Source organism: Bombina bombina, chromosome 11 (genome assembly GCF_027579735.1).
Source record: "Bombina bombina isolate aBomBom1 chromosome 11, aBomBom1.pri, whole genome shotgun sequence".
Classification (NCBI taxonomy): domain Eukaryota; kingdom Metazoa; phylum Chordata; class Amphibia; order Anura; family Bombinatoridae; genus Bombina; species Bombina bombina.
In genome coordinates, this window is record NC_069509.1 from 178,099,815 (window position 1) to 178,115,563 (window position 15,749).

Consider the following 15,749-nt stretch of genomic DNA (forward strand, 5'->3'; position numbering starts at 1 on the left):
TACCTACAGATATAAGATAAAGAAGCATGTATATGTACACAATGTGATAAAGTAATGAGATCTGATTATATCTACAGATATAAGATAAAGACATGTATATGTACACAATGTGATATAGTAATGAGATCTGATTATACCTACAGATATAAGATAAAGACACATGTATATGTGCACAATGTGATACAGTAATGAGATCTGATTATACCTACAGATATAAGATAAAGACACATGTATATGTACACAATGTGATACAGTAATGAGATCTGATTATACCTAAAAGCTCAACCCATTGTATTAGGTTGTGGCTTCAAAACACAAAATCAGAGCTTTAATATACACAAATAAGCCTTAAAAAGCTATTTTTCATACATTTTTTACTCTGCAGTTGGTAAAAAAACCAATTGTAAACACATTAAGGGAAAAACTATTTTACAGTATACTGTCCCTTTAAGCAAACTGTAAATGACTTAAAATACCATAACAGCAGCATAGATACTGGTTATGTGCATCAAGCACCTGCGTGGCTAAACAATTACCTTTATTTTATATTTAGAGAACCAGTATTGTTAGGGGAAGTAGCAGCCAGTAGAGAATCAGCTTTAAAGGGACAGTCTACATGAAAAATTGTATTGTTTAATAAAATAAAAAAAAAGATAATCCCTTTATTACCCATTCCCCAGTTTTGCATAACCAACACAGTTATATTAATACACTTTTACCTCTGTTATTACCTTGTATCTAAGCCTCTGCAGACTGCCCCCTTATCTCAGTTCTTTTAGCAAACTATTTTTTACAAAATGAGTGCTGGTTCATGCATAACTCCACAGGAGTGAGTACAATGGTATTTATATGGCACACATAAGCTAGCACCTTCTAGATAAGAAGTGGCGTGCTGGGGCTTAGAAACAGGCAGATAATTAGAGTTTTAAAGGTTATAAAGTAAATTAATATAACACTGTTGGTTCTGCAGAGCTCGGGAAAGGGTAAAGGCGATATCTATATTTTTAAACAATAGAAAATCAAGTAGACTGTCCCTTTAATGACATTTTATGAAACAAACAAAGCTGTGGGCTCAGTAATATATTTAGATAACAATAGCACTGCTGGACCACAGTGAAGGTGATGATTTCATTTCCTGGCTCAGGCACAGAATACACAAAATGTTGTATTAGATGCTCTGTAACCTCTTTATATTTGGCTCTCATATAACAGCAGCAGGGCAGTCAGAAAGGGTTTGGGGTAAATGATTTGTCCAGTAACCTATTGGAGCAAAACGTATGACACTTAAAGGGACAGTAAGTGTAATTGCAAGGAATTCAGAGCTAAAATTATATATAAAAAAAGGGCAAAATAATAATAAAAGTATATTGCAAAGTCGCTTCATTACACATAATTTAACATTCTGGTGTTTACAGTCCCTTTAGTAATATAATCTGTTCCCAGTGGTTAATTAGAACCTATAGACGGGTGCTCTTCACATGTGCAGATCTATAGCCTGACCTCCTCATCATACGCAGGGATGGGCTAGCACTATATATATGTGGCTGCACGTTATAGGATACCAGAGAATATGATCAGTATTGCTTCTAATCTGAGGAAGAGAACATTGTTTTGTATACACGACTTAAAAAAAAGAATGTGTTGTAAAATCACCATACTATTGTTATGACATTATAACCGATATATCTTACATGACTGTCATCTACTGAACGAACCTGACAAAAGTGATAGCCCACAGATAATAATTTATAGAACTTAAAGGGACAGTACACTGTAAAATTGTTTTTCCATTAATGTATTTTAAATGACTTGTTATACCAACTGCAGAGTATAAAATATTTGAGAAATTGCATTTTCAGGTTTATTTGTGTATATGAAGTAACTGGTTTTGTGCTTTGAAACCATAGCCTATTACAATGGGTTGAACTTAAAGGTGATATCAGATCTCATTATGTTATAATTTTGTGTACACAGACTTGCTTCCTTATCTTATAATTGTCTGGAACACCAAAGCTCAATACAAAGAGAGAACAATGGAAAATTATCATTTTATTACTTAACTATCCTGCATCCCACTGGGACTGTAATCTCTTCTGCTGGCTGTGTTTACTTAGGCTTGTCAATAGCCTATACTCCAGTATCAAAACTTTCAGTATAGGTTGGGAAACCACAAGCTAAATCAGCTATTTCAAATGCTGAAATAGGAGTAAAGGAGCTACTTGCAACCAATTTAATACACTCTAGCAGGTAAAAAGGATCATTGGGAATAATTTAAAGGGGAGAAAGTTTTTGGGTTAACTGTCCCTTTAAACATGGTCCTTTAAAGAAATGCAAAAAACAAACAAACAAACAAAACACAACATTTTCAGATAAACAGTTGTTCTGTGCTGTGACCCTTTTAACGTTGGTTTGCTGATCACATATGTATTGTTGGTGACCCATTCCCCAGTTCTGCATAACTAACACTGTTAAATGAATATACTTTTACCTCTGTAATTACATTGTAGCTAAGCCTCTGCAGACTGCCCCCTTATATCCGTTCTTTTGACAGACTTGCATTTATAGCCAATCAATGCTGACTCATAAATGTCTCCACAGGAGTGAGCACAATGTTATATATATGGCACACATGAACTAGCACTGTCTAGCTGTGCAAAATGCACTGAGATAAGAGGCCGTCTGCAAGGGATTAGAAATTAGCATGTGAACCTACCTAGGTTTAGCTTTCAACAAAGAATACCAAGAAAACAAAGCTAATTTGATGATAAATGTAAATTGGAGCGTTGTTTAAAATTGCATGCCCTATCTGCATCATGGAAGTTTAATTTTGACTAGACTGTCCCTTTAATAGTTCCCTTTCATGACCTTATAGAACATGTTTTACTAACAGCGTTCACTTATGTACTGATCTTTTGCAAATTGAAATAGTTGATAAGGAAATGGAACATGGCTCTCTATGTCTTATTTGCGGACACATTGTAACATTACAAATTCTTTAGAAGATATTGCAGATGAGAAGAAATGATTACTAAGTGACTCCAACTCTTGCGCAATGTGTCTGCACCAATCAGCTGCTCTGTGCCCTGAATCAGCAGCAGGAGAGTACTGCTTAACATAATGACTATTATAAGTTATTTTTACTAAGAAAAGTCTACACTAAGATTTGTAACAAAATTATTATAGGGCCAAACAGCTCATATTCCACTTTGGCTTATAATGGGGCTGTAAAGAACCAATAAATATGTTTTTTTCATCGTTGCATCTAAAAAAGGAATTTTATAAGGTTTAATAGGTGTTTGTCTTTTTGAAAAAATTAATGTTCCTGTGCTGTAAAGAAATAGTTTTGTTTTTATACTTTGGGAGCGTGTCATTGTGCACATTTGTATCATTAGCCAGTGAGCGTCTATCCCACTGATCAGCTGTACGTTTCCCATATGTTTCATAATGAACAAATCCCTTAAGGGATAATAACATCAAAATGACATTTTCATTATCTATCAATGCAAGAGTGAGAGAAAGTGTGTGTGAGTTAGTTAGTGTCAGGTACTTTCCTGCAGTCGCTGCCACTCCCACCCTAACTCCTGGCGAAGCCAAGGGTAATTTCTTCAGTCTCGGCGTCCCAGGTGGAGAGACGTCGAGACTCAACTCCAACAGGTGCTGCAGTTCTCTAGATGCATGCGGCTTCACGCTGCCTAGATTTAAAGGGGCCAAGTCCTAATTACCGGAACTCCAACCTGGAGCCATTAGGAGTGGGAGTTCCTATAAAAGGTCACTCAGCCCATCAATCTGGGTTGAGTTATTGTAAATCTCACCTTGTTTCTGAAGCTTCCATACTTACCTTGTACCTGCCTATGCTCACCTGGTTCCTGAAAGTCAATACCTGTGTTTGCTCACCTTCTTCCAGAGACCAAGCATACTTACCTTGTTCCTGCCTATGCTCACCTGGTTCCTGAAAGTCAATACCTGTGTTTGCTCACCTTCTTCCAGAGACCAAGCATACTTACTTTGCACCTGCCTATGCTCACCTGGTTCCTGAAAGTCAATACCTGTGTTTGCTCACCTTCTTCCAGAGACCAAGCATACTTACCTTGTACCTGCCTATGCTCATCTGGTTCCTGAAGCTGTGCCTGCTGTCCTACCTATTATTCCGGGACAGTCTCACCAACAGTTGCAGCTGGTTATCCTGTGTCTGCCATACCAGTGACAGCTTTCCTCAAACCAGCTGCCCCTGCTTGGTATTCCCGTGACAGTGTCTCTATCTGTACCCAGTGGGTATATTACACTATTTGAGCTTCCATATCCACTGGCTTTGTTACTGCAACTTTCTAGGCTTACTAAGATTGAACTGGACTCTAGTGTTCAACCTTGGGCCTATGTTTATACTAGTGGTTTCTGTGTTCTTCAGTTTAAACTACCATTTGTCTTCTTTGCTTAATATTCAGTAAAGCTTCTTAAAAGGGACAGTCTAGTCCAAAATAAACCTTCATGATTCAGAAAGGGCATGCAATTTAAACAACTTTCCAAATTACTTTTATCACCAATATTGCTTTGTTCTCTTGGTATTCTTAGTTGAAAGCTAAACCTAGGTAGGCTCATATGCCAATTTCTTAGCCCTTGAAGGCCCCCTCTTATCTGAATGCATTTTGACAGTTTTTATTAATAGAGGGCATTAGTTCATGTGTGTCATATAGATAGCATTGTGCTCACGCACGTGCAGGGCCGGTGCTAGACTATTTTGCACCCTAGACAAGACAAGCTACTCCCGCCCGCCCCCCACCACAAAAAAAATATAAAAGCAACAAAACATGAAACTGCTAAATTTCTTTTAAATGTCAAGAATAAGTGCCATAAAATGAGACACTGACAGGCCTATTCACTAAACCAACAGATACAACCTACCCAAGCAGTTGTCCATGTATTCTCCACTATTGCTGGTGTACAAGTTATGAGGAATGCCAGGCCAGATAACAGTCTGATATACTGCTGTAACATGGCTTAGATAAAGGCTCCTGCAAGGGAGAATTAACACTGCTATTACACATTAGTTGTACTTGCTGACAGCCCACATACCTGAACGTACTGGTCTCCAAACAACATACACACCTGAGTAAAGGGACAGTATACACCAATTTTCATGTGATAGACACTACTATAAAGAATAATATGCACAGATACTAATATAAATATCTAGTGTAAAACCTTTTAAAAACCTACTTAGAAGCTCCCAGTTTAACACTGTTAATGAGATTAGCCTGTGATACCCACTAAAAGGGACTGATAGCAGGACCTCCCCCTCATATGAAAAGACCCATTATACAAACAGAAGCAGTCTGAAGTCTGTATACATCAGTAAACAACTAAAACTTACCTCCTTTCCATGAAGCATAATGAGGTAAGTTCATTAGCATGTGCATGTTTTAAACATTACAGATATTGTTGCAAACATTGCCTACATGTAGTGCTCAGTTCTGGACCTATGAAGTATTATCTTGTGAAAATCAGATGAATTTTTAGCAAATAATAAACAAGAAGTAAACTGGATTTTTAAAAATAATTGGTATTGGGTTTTCAAGGTACAGGAGGTACAAATAAAGGAAAAAAAGGGGATGGGAGGGGAACTATGACAACATAGACCTCAGTATAGTTTCTTTCAGTCCACAGTTTCAGACCTCTCGTTTCTATATTACCAGAACTGAGAAGGAAAAAGAAGAAAAGCATACAATTCATGTATAATATATACAGTAGGTCTCTGTTAGGTCTTAAAGAAAACAGCATATGACACACAACAATGTTATCAATATTATACAGTTGAACATGTATATATAAAGGCAAAATAAAGGTTTCCAGTAAATAACTAGAGAGAATGATCTGCAAACCTTGACTTGTGTATATATTTACATACGTACGGTACCCCAAACAGAATAAGGAACTTCTTTATGAGGACTTGTTTGTCTGAACTTTGAAATACCACTGAGTCCCTCGCAAGTATCAGAATAATTACATAGCAATAAATAAATGTCCATCATCCCACTCCTCTTTCATGAAAATGCCCAATATTTTCAAAATTACAAACCACTCTTAAAAAGCATACCTCTTGCAAAAGACAGACAATTGATATCAGACCTGCTGGGAATCACACACAACCAGAGGATGCCAATGGTTGATGTACAGATCTCCCATGAGGGGTATCTGTTCCGTGCAGGGAGGGTATAACTTCTGAGTCTGCGGGAGGAGGAAGCTGTGTAGGACGTAACTCACGTCGTTGCGCGGCACATAGGCACCTCATTGGCTGGAAGCGATGCCTCATAATTTAATCGCGGTCCAGATTGGATGAATTGCGCACAGCACAGGACACAGCTTCAAGCTGAGCCTGTATCTAATGTGTGCGGTAAATATCTGTGCAATATACTGGTTGTGTGTGCCTGGGGAACCCAGATCGTGGCCGACTGAGCCCTAGGCGGCTGCCTAGTGGGAGCGCCGGCCCTGCGCACGTGGAGTTATTTATGATTCAGCACTGATTGGCTAAAATGCAAGTCTGTCAAAAGAACTGAGATAAGGAGGCAGTTTGCAGAGGCTTAAAAACAAGGTAATCACAGAGGTAAAAAGTGAATTAATATGACTGTGTTGGTTATGCAAAACTAGGGAATAGGTAATAAAGGGATTATCTATCTATTAAAAAAATAACAATTCTGGAGTAGACTGTCCCTTTAAAAAACTATTGTTGATCAGTGTTTCTGTTCCTGCATTCCAAGTTCCACTCACCCTAACCTCCTCACAGAATAACTCGCCCTGTTACAATAGCAAACATTTATTTCCCTAACAAATCACAGGGTGTTTTCATGAGAAAAACATCAAATTACATTCTTGACTGTAAAAAATGAATATTTATATTGGGAGGGGACTTAAAATCCCCCATGGACCCTAGCGTGGACACCTTGGGGGTGACTACATGTGTTTCAAAGAGAGTTATTAGAGCTATAAGTATTCATCTCAAAACCTTGTGGTTCATGATGTTTAGCGTATTTTCAACCACACATGGTCAGATCATGCTCCAGTAACTTTTAATTTGGAGTGGCCAGAAGCTCCGCTCACCCTTTTCAGTGGAGGTTAGATGATTATCTCTTGGATGACGCAATTGTTAAAATAGATATAGAGAAATCACTAAATGAATGCTTCCAACTAAATACATCAACAGGAACACATAACACTTTGTTGTGCTTCCCATAATGTGGGTGTATCAGAAGGGTATTCAATAAATCAAAAGCCAGACTTTAAAAATCACACAGAAAAGAATACAGCTCTATATTTAAAAAAATTGAGGATTTAGAAATCCTACACAAACACCGAGACAAAATGACATGTACAGATTCCTTGACACAGGCTAGAATTGCTTTCCAAACTTAACAACAACGGAAAGCTCTGGCACTTAATCAATACCACTATGAACACTGGAACAAAGCTGGGTGATTATTAGCCAGGGCTCTTTGCTGTAAACAACTCAATGCCTTTGTCTACTTGCTCCAAGACAGTAAGAAAACTATTCAATCCTTCATGGTTTTCGTAAATGTTTACAGAAAGTTTGAGACTTCTCTTGTATTATTTAACCTATTACAGCCTATTACTAGAGAAATTTGATGACCTAAAGCAACTTTTCACCTCTTCACCCATTCTGATTTTACCTGAACCAAGAAAGCCTTTCTATGTCAAAGTTGATGCTTCTGAGACTGCCATTGGAGCAGGATTATCTCAAAGAGCTGGTGAAAAGGATTACCTTCATCCTGTAGCCTTTTTTGTCTAGAGTTCTCAATCCTCAGCATCATAGTTTCTTTCTGCTAGGGAGAGAACAACTCGCCATAAAAACAGCTTTTGAGGGGTGGAAACCTCTACTGGAGGAGGCTGATCTTCCCATTACAATTTTCACTGATCACAGAAATTTGGAAGAAATTTAAAGAAAAGTCTACTACTATCCTCTAACCAGTACAATTCCTAGCTAACAAAGCTTCCTTATGGGACACTATCCATCAAAAGAAAAAAAGAAACTATTAAGCTTCAGGAGTTCCAGATTCAGGACAACAAGGTTGTAGTACCATCCTCCATAGTCCCTGAGGTCCTTCATTATTTCCATGACATACCTCTTGGAGGACATGGGGGAATCTATAAAACTCAAGAGTTAGTTGACAATTCTGGTGGCCTGGCATGTAAAAAGATATTAAATCTTATGTACAGGCTTGTCCTGTGTGTATAGTCAAGAAGCCACTTCAGGTTTGTTACAAAAACTTCCTGCGCCAAACAGACAGTGGGCTGAAATAGCCATTGACTTTGATTGTTGATTTACCTCCTGCTCAAGGCTATACCTCAGTTTAAGTGTTAGTCAATCACTTTTCTAATATGGCCCATTGTGTTGCCACCAAGGTGTTTGATGCGAATCCCACAGCTACTATTTTCCTGCAAGAGATTTTCCAACTGCATGGCTTACCAGAGGCTATAGTATCCGAGAGGTGCCCAATTCACATCCAAATTTTGGACCGCTCTTTGCAAGTGAATACACATCCAACAGGCATTATCCGTCGCTCTAGATGCGTGCAGCTTCACGCTGCCTACATTTAAAGGGACCAAGTCCTAATTACCGAAACTCCCACCTGCAGCCAATAGGAGTGGGAATGCCTATGAAAGGTCTCTCAGCCCATCACTCTGGGCTGAGTTATTGTAAAGCACTCTTTGTTCCTGAAACTTGCATACTTACCTTGTACCTGTGTATGCTCACCTAGTTCCTGAAAGTAAAGCATACTTACCTTGTACCTGTGTATGCTCACCTAGTTCCTGAAAGTCAAGCATACTTACCTTGTACCTGTGTATGCTCACCTAGTTCCTGAAAGTCAAGCATACTTACCTTGTACCTGTGTATGCTCACCTAGTTCCTGAAAGTCAAGCATACTTACCTTGTACCTGTGTATGCTCACCAAGTTTCTGAAAGTAAAGCATACTTACCTTGTACCTGTGTATGCTCACCTAGTTCCTGAAAGTAAAGCATACTTACCTTGTACCTGTGTATGCTCACCTAGTTCCTGAAAGTAAAGCATACTTACCTTGTACCTGTGTATGCTCACCTAGTTCCTGAAAGTAAAGTATACTTACCTTGTACCTGTGTATGCTCACCTAGTTCCTGAAAGCCAAGCATACTTACCTTGTACCTGTGTATGCTCACCTAGTTCCTGAAAGCCAAGCATACTTACCTTGTACCTGTGTATGCTCACCTAGTTCCTGAAAGCCAAGCATACTTACCTTGTACCTATGCATGCTCACCTAGTTCCTGAAAGTCAAGCATACTTACCTTGTACCTATGCATGCTCACCTAGTTCCTGAAAGTCAAGTATACTTACCTTGTACCTGTGTATGCTCACCTAGTTCCTGAAAGCCAAGCATACTTACCTTGTACCTGTGTATGCTCACCTAGTTCCTGAAAGCCAAGCATACTTACCTTGTACCTGTGTATGCTCACCTAGTTCCTGAAAGCCAAGCATACTTACCTTGTACCTGTGTATGCTCACCTAGTTCCTGAAAGCTAAGCATACTTACCTTGTACCTATGCATGCTCACCTAGTTCCTGAAAGTCAAGCATACTTACCTTGTACCTATGCATGCTCACCTAGTTCCTGAAAGTCAAGCATACTTACCTGATACCTGTGTATACTCACCTAGTTCCAGTGACCAAGCATACTTTACTTGAACCTGTGCATGCTCACCTAGTTCCTGAAGCTACCGACTGCTGCACCTACCTAGTATCCTGTGACAGTTTCAACAACAGTACCTGCTGGTTATTCTGCTCCTGCTGTACCTACCTGGTATTCTGTGACAGTCTCTGTACCCACTGGGTATATCACACTATTTGAGCTTCAGTATCCACTGGCTTTGTTACTGTAACATTCTAGGCTTACTGAGATTGAACTGGACTCTAGTGTTCAACCTTGGGCCTATGTTTATACTAACAGGTTCTGTGTTCTGCAGTTTAAACTACCATTTGTCTTATTTGCTTATTATTCAGTGTTTCTGTTCCTGCATTCTGAGTTCCACACATGAGAGAGAGAGGGACAAAATAGACAAAAGAAAAAGAGTGAGAAGAATAGTGAGAGAGAAAAAGAGAGAGAGTGTGAGATAGTGAAAAAGATTCATACAATTTTAAGCAACTTTCCAACGTACTTCTATTATCAATTGTTCTTTATTTTCTTGTTATCCTTTGTTGAAAAGCAGGGATGTAAATTCAGGAGCTTGCACGTGTCTGCAGCACTATATGGCAGCAGTTTTGCAACAATGTTATACATTAGCAAGAGCACTAGATGGCAGCACTACTTCCTGTCATGTAGTGCTTCAGGCATGTGCACGCTAGCTATCTAGATATCTCTTAAAAAAAATTAAAAAAAAATTATGCTTACCTGATAAATTTTTTGTTTCCGGACATGGAGAGTCCACGACGTCATTCCAATTACTAGTGGGATATTTAACTCCTGGCCAGCAGAAGGAGGCAAAGAACACCCCAGCAAAGCTGTTAAGTGTATATTCCCTTACCGATAATCCCCAGTCATTCAGACGAAGGAAAATGGAAAAAGAAGAAACACAAGGGTAAAAAGGTGCCTGAGGTTTACTCAAAAAAAACTGTTGATTATAATTAGACTCACCATGTCCAGAAATAAATACATTTATCAGGTAAGCATGCATTTTGTTTTCTTTCCTATGACATGGAGACTCCACTACATCATTTCAATTACTAGTGGGAACCAATACCCAAGCTAGAGTATACGGAATAAACAGGGAGGGAGAACAAGGCAGGAGGACCTAAACAGAAGGCACCACCGCTTGAAGAACCTTTCTCCCAAAAGAAGCCACAGCCGAGGCAAAAGTAACAAATTTGTAGAATTTGGAAAGGAATGCAAAGAGGACCATGTTTCCGCCTTGCAAATCTGTTCCACAGAAGCTTCATTTTTAAAAATCCAAGATGAGGAGACAACCCTAGAGGAATGAGCCGTAATTCCCTCAGGAGGCTGCTGTCCAGCAGTCTCATAAGCAAAACGAATCAAACTTCTTAACCAGAAGAAAAAAGAAGTAGAAGTGCCCTTCTGACCCTTACGCTTTCCAGAGAAAACAAAAAACAGGGCAGAAGATTGCCGAAAAGCTTTAGTAGCTAGAAAGAAATTTTTTAGACTATGCACAACATCCAAGTTATGCAAAAGATGTTCCTTAGGAAAAGAAGGATTATGACAAAAATAAGAAACAACAATATCCTAATTATAGTTTCGATCCTACACCACCTTAGGGAGAAACCCCAATTTAGTACGAAGGACTGCCTTATCTGCATGAAAAATAAAATACAGGGAATCACACTGCAGAGCTGAAAGCTCAGAAACTCTGCGAGTGGAAGAAATAGCAAGGAGAAACAAAACCTTCCAAGATAAAGTTATATCAACAACATGCATCGCATCGAACGGAGCCTGCTGCAAAACTTTAAGAACTAGGATAAGGCTCCAAGGAGGAGCAACAGGCATAAACACAGGCCTGAACAAAATCTAGAACATCTGGTATTCTGCCAGACGTTTGGGCAAAAAGATAGACAGAGCAGAAATCTGACACTTCAGAGTAGTGACTGACAAACCTTTCTCCAGGCAATACTGAAGAATTTTTTTTTTGGGGGGGGCAAATCCTCACCTGACTCCAAGAAAAACCTATAGCTTCACGCCAAAAAAGGTAGTTACGCCATATCTTATGGAAAATCCTACGAGTAACAGGATTACGAGCCTAAAGCATAGAACCAATGACCTCCAAGGTGGAAGAGATGACATCTCCACCAGATCCCCAAACCAGATCCTGCAAGCCAGAAAGGAGCTATTAGAATCACAGACGTCCTCTCCTGCTTGATAGGAGCAATGACTCGTGGAAGGAGAGCAAAACGGAGGAAAAAAGGTATGCTAGCCCGAAATCCCAAGGGACCACCAGAGCATCTATCAGGGCGGTCTGAGGACCTCTAGACCTAGAACCTAGACTTAGAGCCGCACTTTTAAAGCTTGATGTTTTGACGAGACTCCCTCAGATCCAACTCCGGAACCCCCCACCTGAGGGTTATAATGGAGAACACTTCCGAATGGAGAGTCCACTCCCCCGGAAGAAAAGTCTGTCTGCTGAGAAAATCCGCTTCCCAATTGTCCACTCCTGGAATGTGGATGGCAGACAGAAGACAATCGTGAGCTTCCGCCCACTGTAAAATGCGAGTCACCTCCTTCATGGCAAAGGAACTCGGGGTTCCTCCCTGGTGTTGAAGTAAACCACTGAGGTGAAGATGTCTGACTGGAATCTGATAAACCAGACTAACAATAAGAGAGGCCACGCTGACAGGGCATTGAAGATTGCTCTCAACTCAAAGAAGTTTATGGGAAGAGAAGACTCTTCCCGAGACCACAGGCCCTGAGCCTTCAGAGAACCCCAAACAGCTCCTCAGCCTGACAGACTGGCATCCATAGTCACGATCACCCAGGAAGGTCTCAGGAAGCAACAGCATCGAGACAGATGTTCCTGTGAAATCCACCACGAGAGAGTCTCTTGTTAGGGGGTCCATATTTATCCTCTGCGATATATCTGAATGGTCTCTGTTCCATTGATGGAGCATTCAAATCTGCAGCGGTTGCAGATGGAACCGAGCAAAAGGAATGATGTCCATGGAAGCCACCATCAGACCAATCACCTCCATGCCTTGAGCCACTGATGGACAAAAAGCAGAATGAAGTTTAGATTTTCTGATTTCCATCAGAAAAATCTTCATGGAAATGGAATCTATGGTTGTCCCTAGGAAACACACTTTGAAGATGGAACTAGAGAACTCTTATCCAGATTCACCTTCCACCCATGGCAACATAGAAAAAACAACAAGATCTCTGTATGAGAAAAAATATGACGCCAGAACCAAGATGACGTCTGGATAAGGTGCCACAGCAATCTCCTGGGATCTGATCACTGCCAATAGGACTCCCAGAACCTTGTGAATATTCTAGAAACCAAAACGGAAGGGCAATAAACTGGAGATGCATGTCCAGAAAAGGCAAACCTTAGAAACTGGAAATGATCCCTGTGAATGGGAACATAAATACTTGTCCTTCAGGTCTTTGGTCATCATGAAATGACCTTCCTAGACCAATGGAAGATTGGAACGAATAGTTTCCATCTTGAAGGAAGGAACCCTGAGGAACTTGTTTAGACACTTTAGGTCCAGGATGGGACGAAAAATTCCCTCCTTTTTGGGAACCATAAATAGATTTGAATAGCATCCTAGACCTTGATTCTTTAGAGGGACTGGTACAATAACTCCCAGGGAGGATAGGTCATTCACACCATGTAAGAAGGTCTCCCTCTTAACCTGGATAGAGGATAAACTAGACAGGAGGAATCTGCCCCTTGGAGGGTAAGACTTTAATACTATTCTGTAACCCTGGGATACTATGTCCACATCCCATGGACCTGGGACATTGTGTATCCAAGCCTGCCGAAAAAGAGAAAGCCTGCCCCCCACCCGATCCAAACTCTGATCAGGGGCAGACCCTTCATGCTGATTTAGAGTCAGTGGAAGGCTTTTAGATTTGTTTTCCCTTGTTCCAAGGCTGGCTGGATTTCCAAGTGGACCTTGATTGGCCTGGAAGAGGAGGGCTTCTGTCCCTTAAAGTTGCAAATGGAACGACAATTAGAAGTCTGTCGACCCCTAGGTTTATTCTTCTTGTCCCAAGGCAGGAAAGATCCCTTTCCACCCGTAACTCAGAAATGATTTCCTCCAGACCAGGTCAAAACAGAGTTTATCGTTATAAGGTAAAGCCAAAAGCTTGCTAAGTTTTTAACCACAGAGCTCTGCGGAGCTAGCACAGTGAAACGAGACATTTTAACTCCCAGTCTAATCACCTGAGCACTTCTAAAAAATAAAAGTGCAGACATGTGTACATAATACTCATTGTACGGAGTGAGCATAATACTCAGTCCTCTGTGTGTACATAATACTCAGTCCACTGTGTGTACATAACTCAGTCCACTGTGTGTACATAGAGCTCAGTCCACTGTGTGTACATAGCACTCAGTCCACTGTGTGTACATAGCACTCAGTCCACTGTGTGTACATAGCACTCAGTCCACTGTGTGTACATAGCACTCAGTCCACTGTGTGTACATAGCACTCAGTCCACTGTGTGTACATAGCACTCAGTCCACTGTGTGTACATAGCACTCAGTCCACTGTGTGTACATAGCACTCAGTCCACTGTGTGTACATAGCACTCAGTCCACTGTGTGTACATAGCACTCAGTCCACTGTGTGTACATAGCACTCAGTCCACTGTGTGTACATAGCACTCAGTCCACTGTGTGTACATAGCACTCCGTCCACTGTGTGTACATAGCACTCCGTCCACTGTGTGTACATAGCACTCCGTCCACTGTGTGTACATAGCACTCAGTCCACTGTGTGTACATAGCACTCAGTCCACTGTGTGTACATAGCACTCAGTCCACTGTGTGTACATAGCACTCAGTCCACTGTGTGTACATAACACTCAGTCCTCTGTGTGTACATAATACTCAGTCCACTATGTGTACATAATACTCAGTCCACTGTGTGTACATAGTACTCAGTCCACTGTGTGTACATAACATTCAGTCCACTGTGTGTACATAACACTCATTCCACTGTGTGTACATAATACTCATTACACAGTGTGTACATAATACTCATTACACTCATTACCAAGTAACAAACAGGACCGTCAAAGCAAGTCCGACCAGGTACAGCCCAGTATGCGAAAACGGCACAACTAGTACGATCACAAACTGCTAGAGGGAGGAAATAAAATGACAGGCTCCAAGACAAAATAAGCCCACGGCATTTAACCCAAGAAAAAGGCAAGTCACAGGAAAATACTTCTAAGTATTAAGACTCTAACTGTGCCATAAACAGTTCGGTCCCTCAGCAGTTAGTAAAAACGAGGGAAAGTAATACAAATACCAATACATACTGGACTCTATATAAAGCCATATTTGTAGCAAACAGACCATGCAGGGAAATAAAGTGGAACATTTCACACCTTTTAGAGCCAGTCCCCACACACTATAAAACCTGGGTCCGTATAGAAATACCGAGTCATGGAAGCGGAAAATCCCTGATTATATAACTGCTCAGCCGCAATTTATCTTAGAGATCAGTAAATCTCACACTGTGATAAAAATCTCTATTTTATTTCAAACACAAAGTGTAAAAAATCTGTCCACAAAAAGAATCCTTAGCTAAGAAGGATTACTATGTCCCAGCAAAGATCCATGTGAGGATTAACCTGTTAAGTGCTGCTGTCCTTCAATACCTAGAAGTCAACGGCACTTACCTTAGATCCAGCTGCAGGACAGATGCTGCGCCTTAGGTGTGGCAGGTACTTTACTCCCTGTCATGGACCTGTAGGAAAAGAAAGAACTGAGTAACCAACTCTGGCTTTCTACAAAAAAGGGTAGCAAAGTTGTTAAAAGTCAAGCAAAGACAACCTCGCTGCCTTTTAACTGCTAAAAGCCACCACTACTCTTACTAAAGAGATTGACATGGACACAGCTTGCTTTCAGGGAAAAGTACACATAAAAAGGAATAAATATCTTTAGACACCAACTTCGCACAACCTCCATTGACAGAGGCAAAGAGAATGACTGGGGGTTATGGGTAAGGCAGTTACACTTAACAGCTTTGCTGG

At 40.4% G+C, this 15,749-nt stretch overlaps 1 long non-coding RNA gene across 1 annotated transcript in view; it reads right to left on the bottom strand.

Moving 5' to 3' along the window:
- The window catches only part of LOC128642021 (uncharacterized), a 9,813-nt gene extending 4,767 nt beyond the window's left edge, over positions 1-5,046 (bottom strand). The window contains exon 1 of the long non-coding RNA XR_008399611.1: positions 4,900-5,046. This is a non-coding gene — a long non-coding RNA (uncharacterized LOC128642021). The remainder of the gene's footprint in view (positions 1-4,899) is intronic.
- Positions 5,047-15,749: the final 10,703 nt, after the last annotated feature.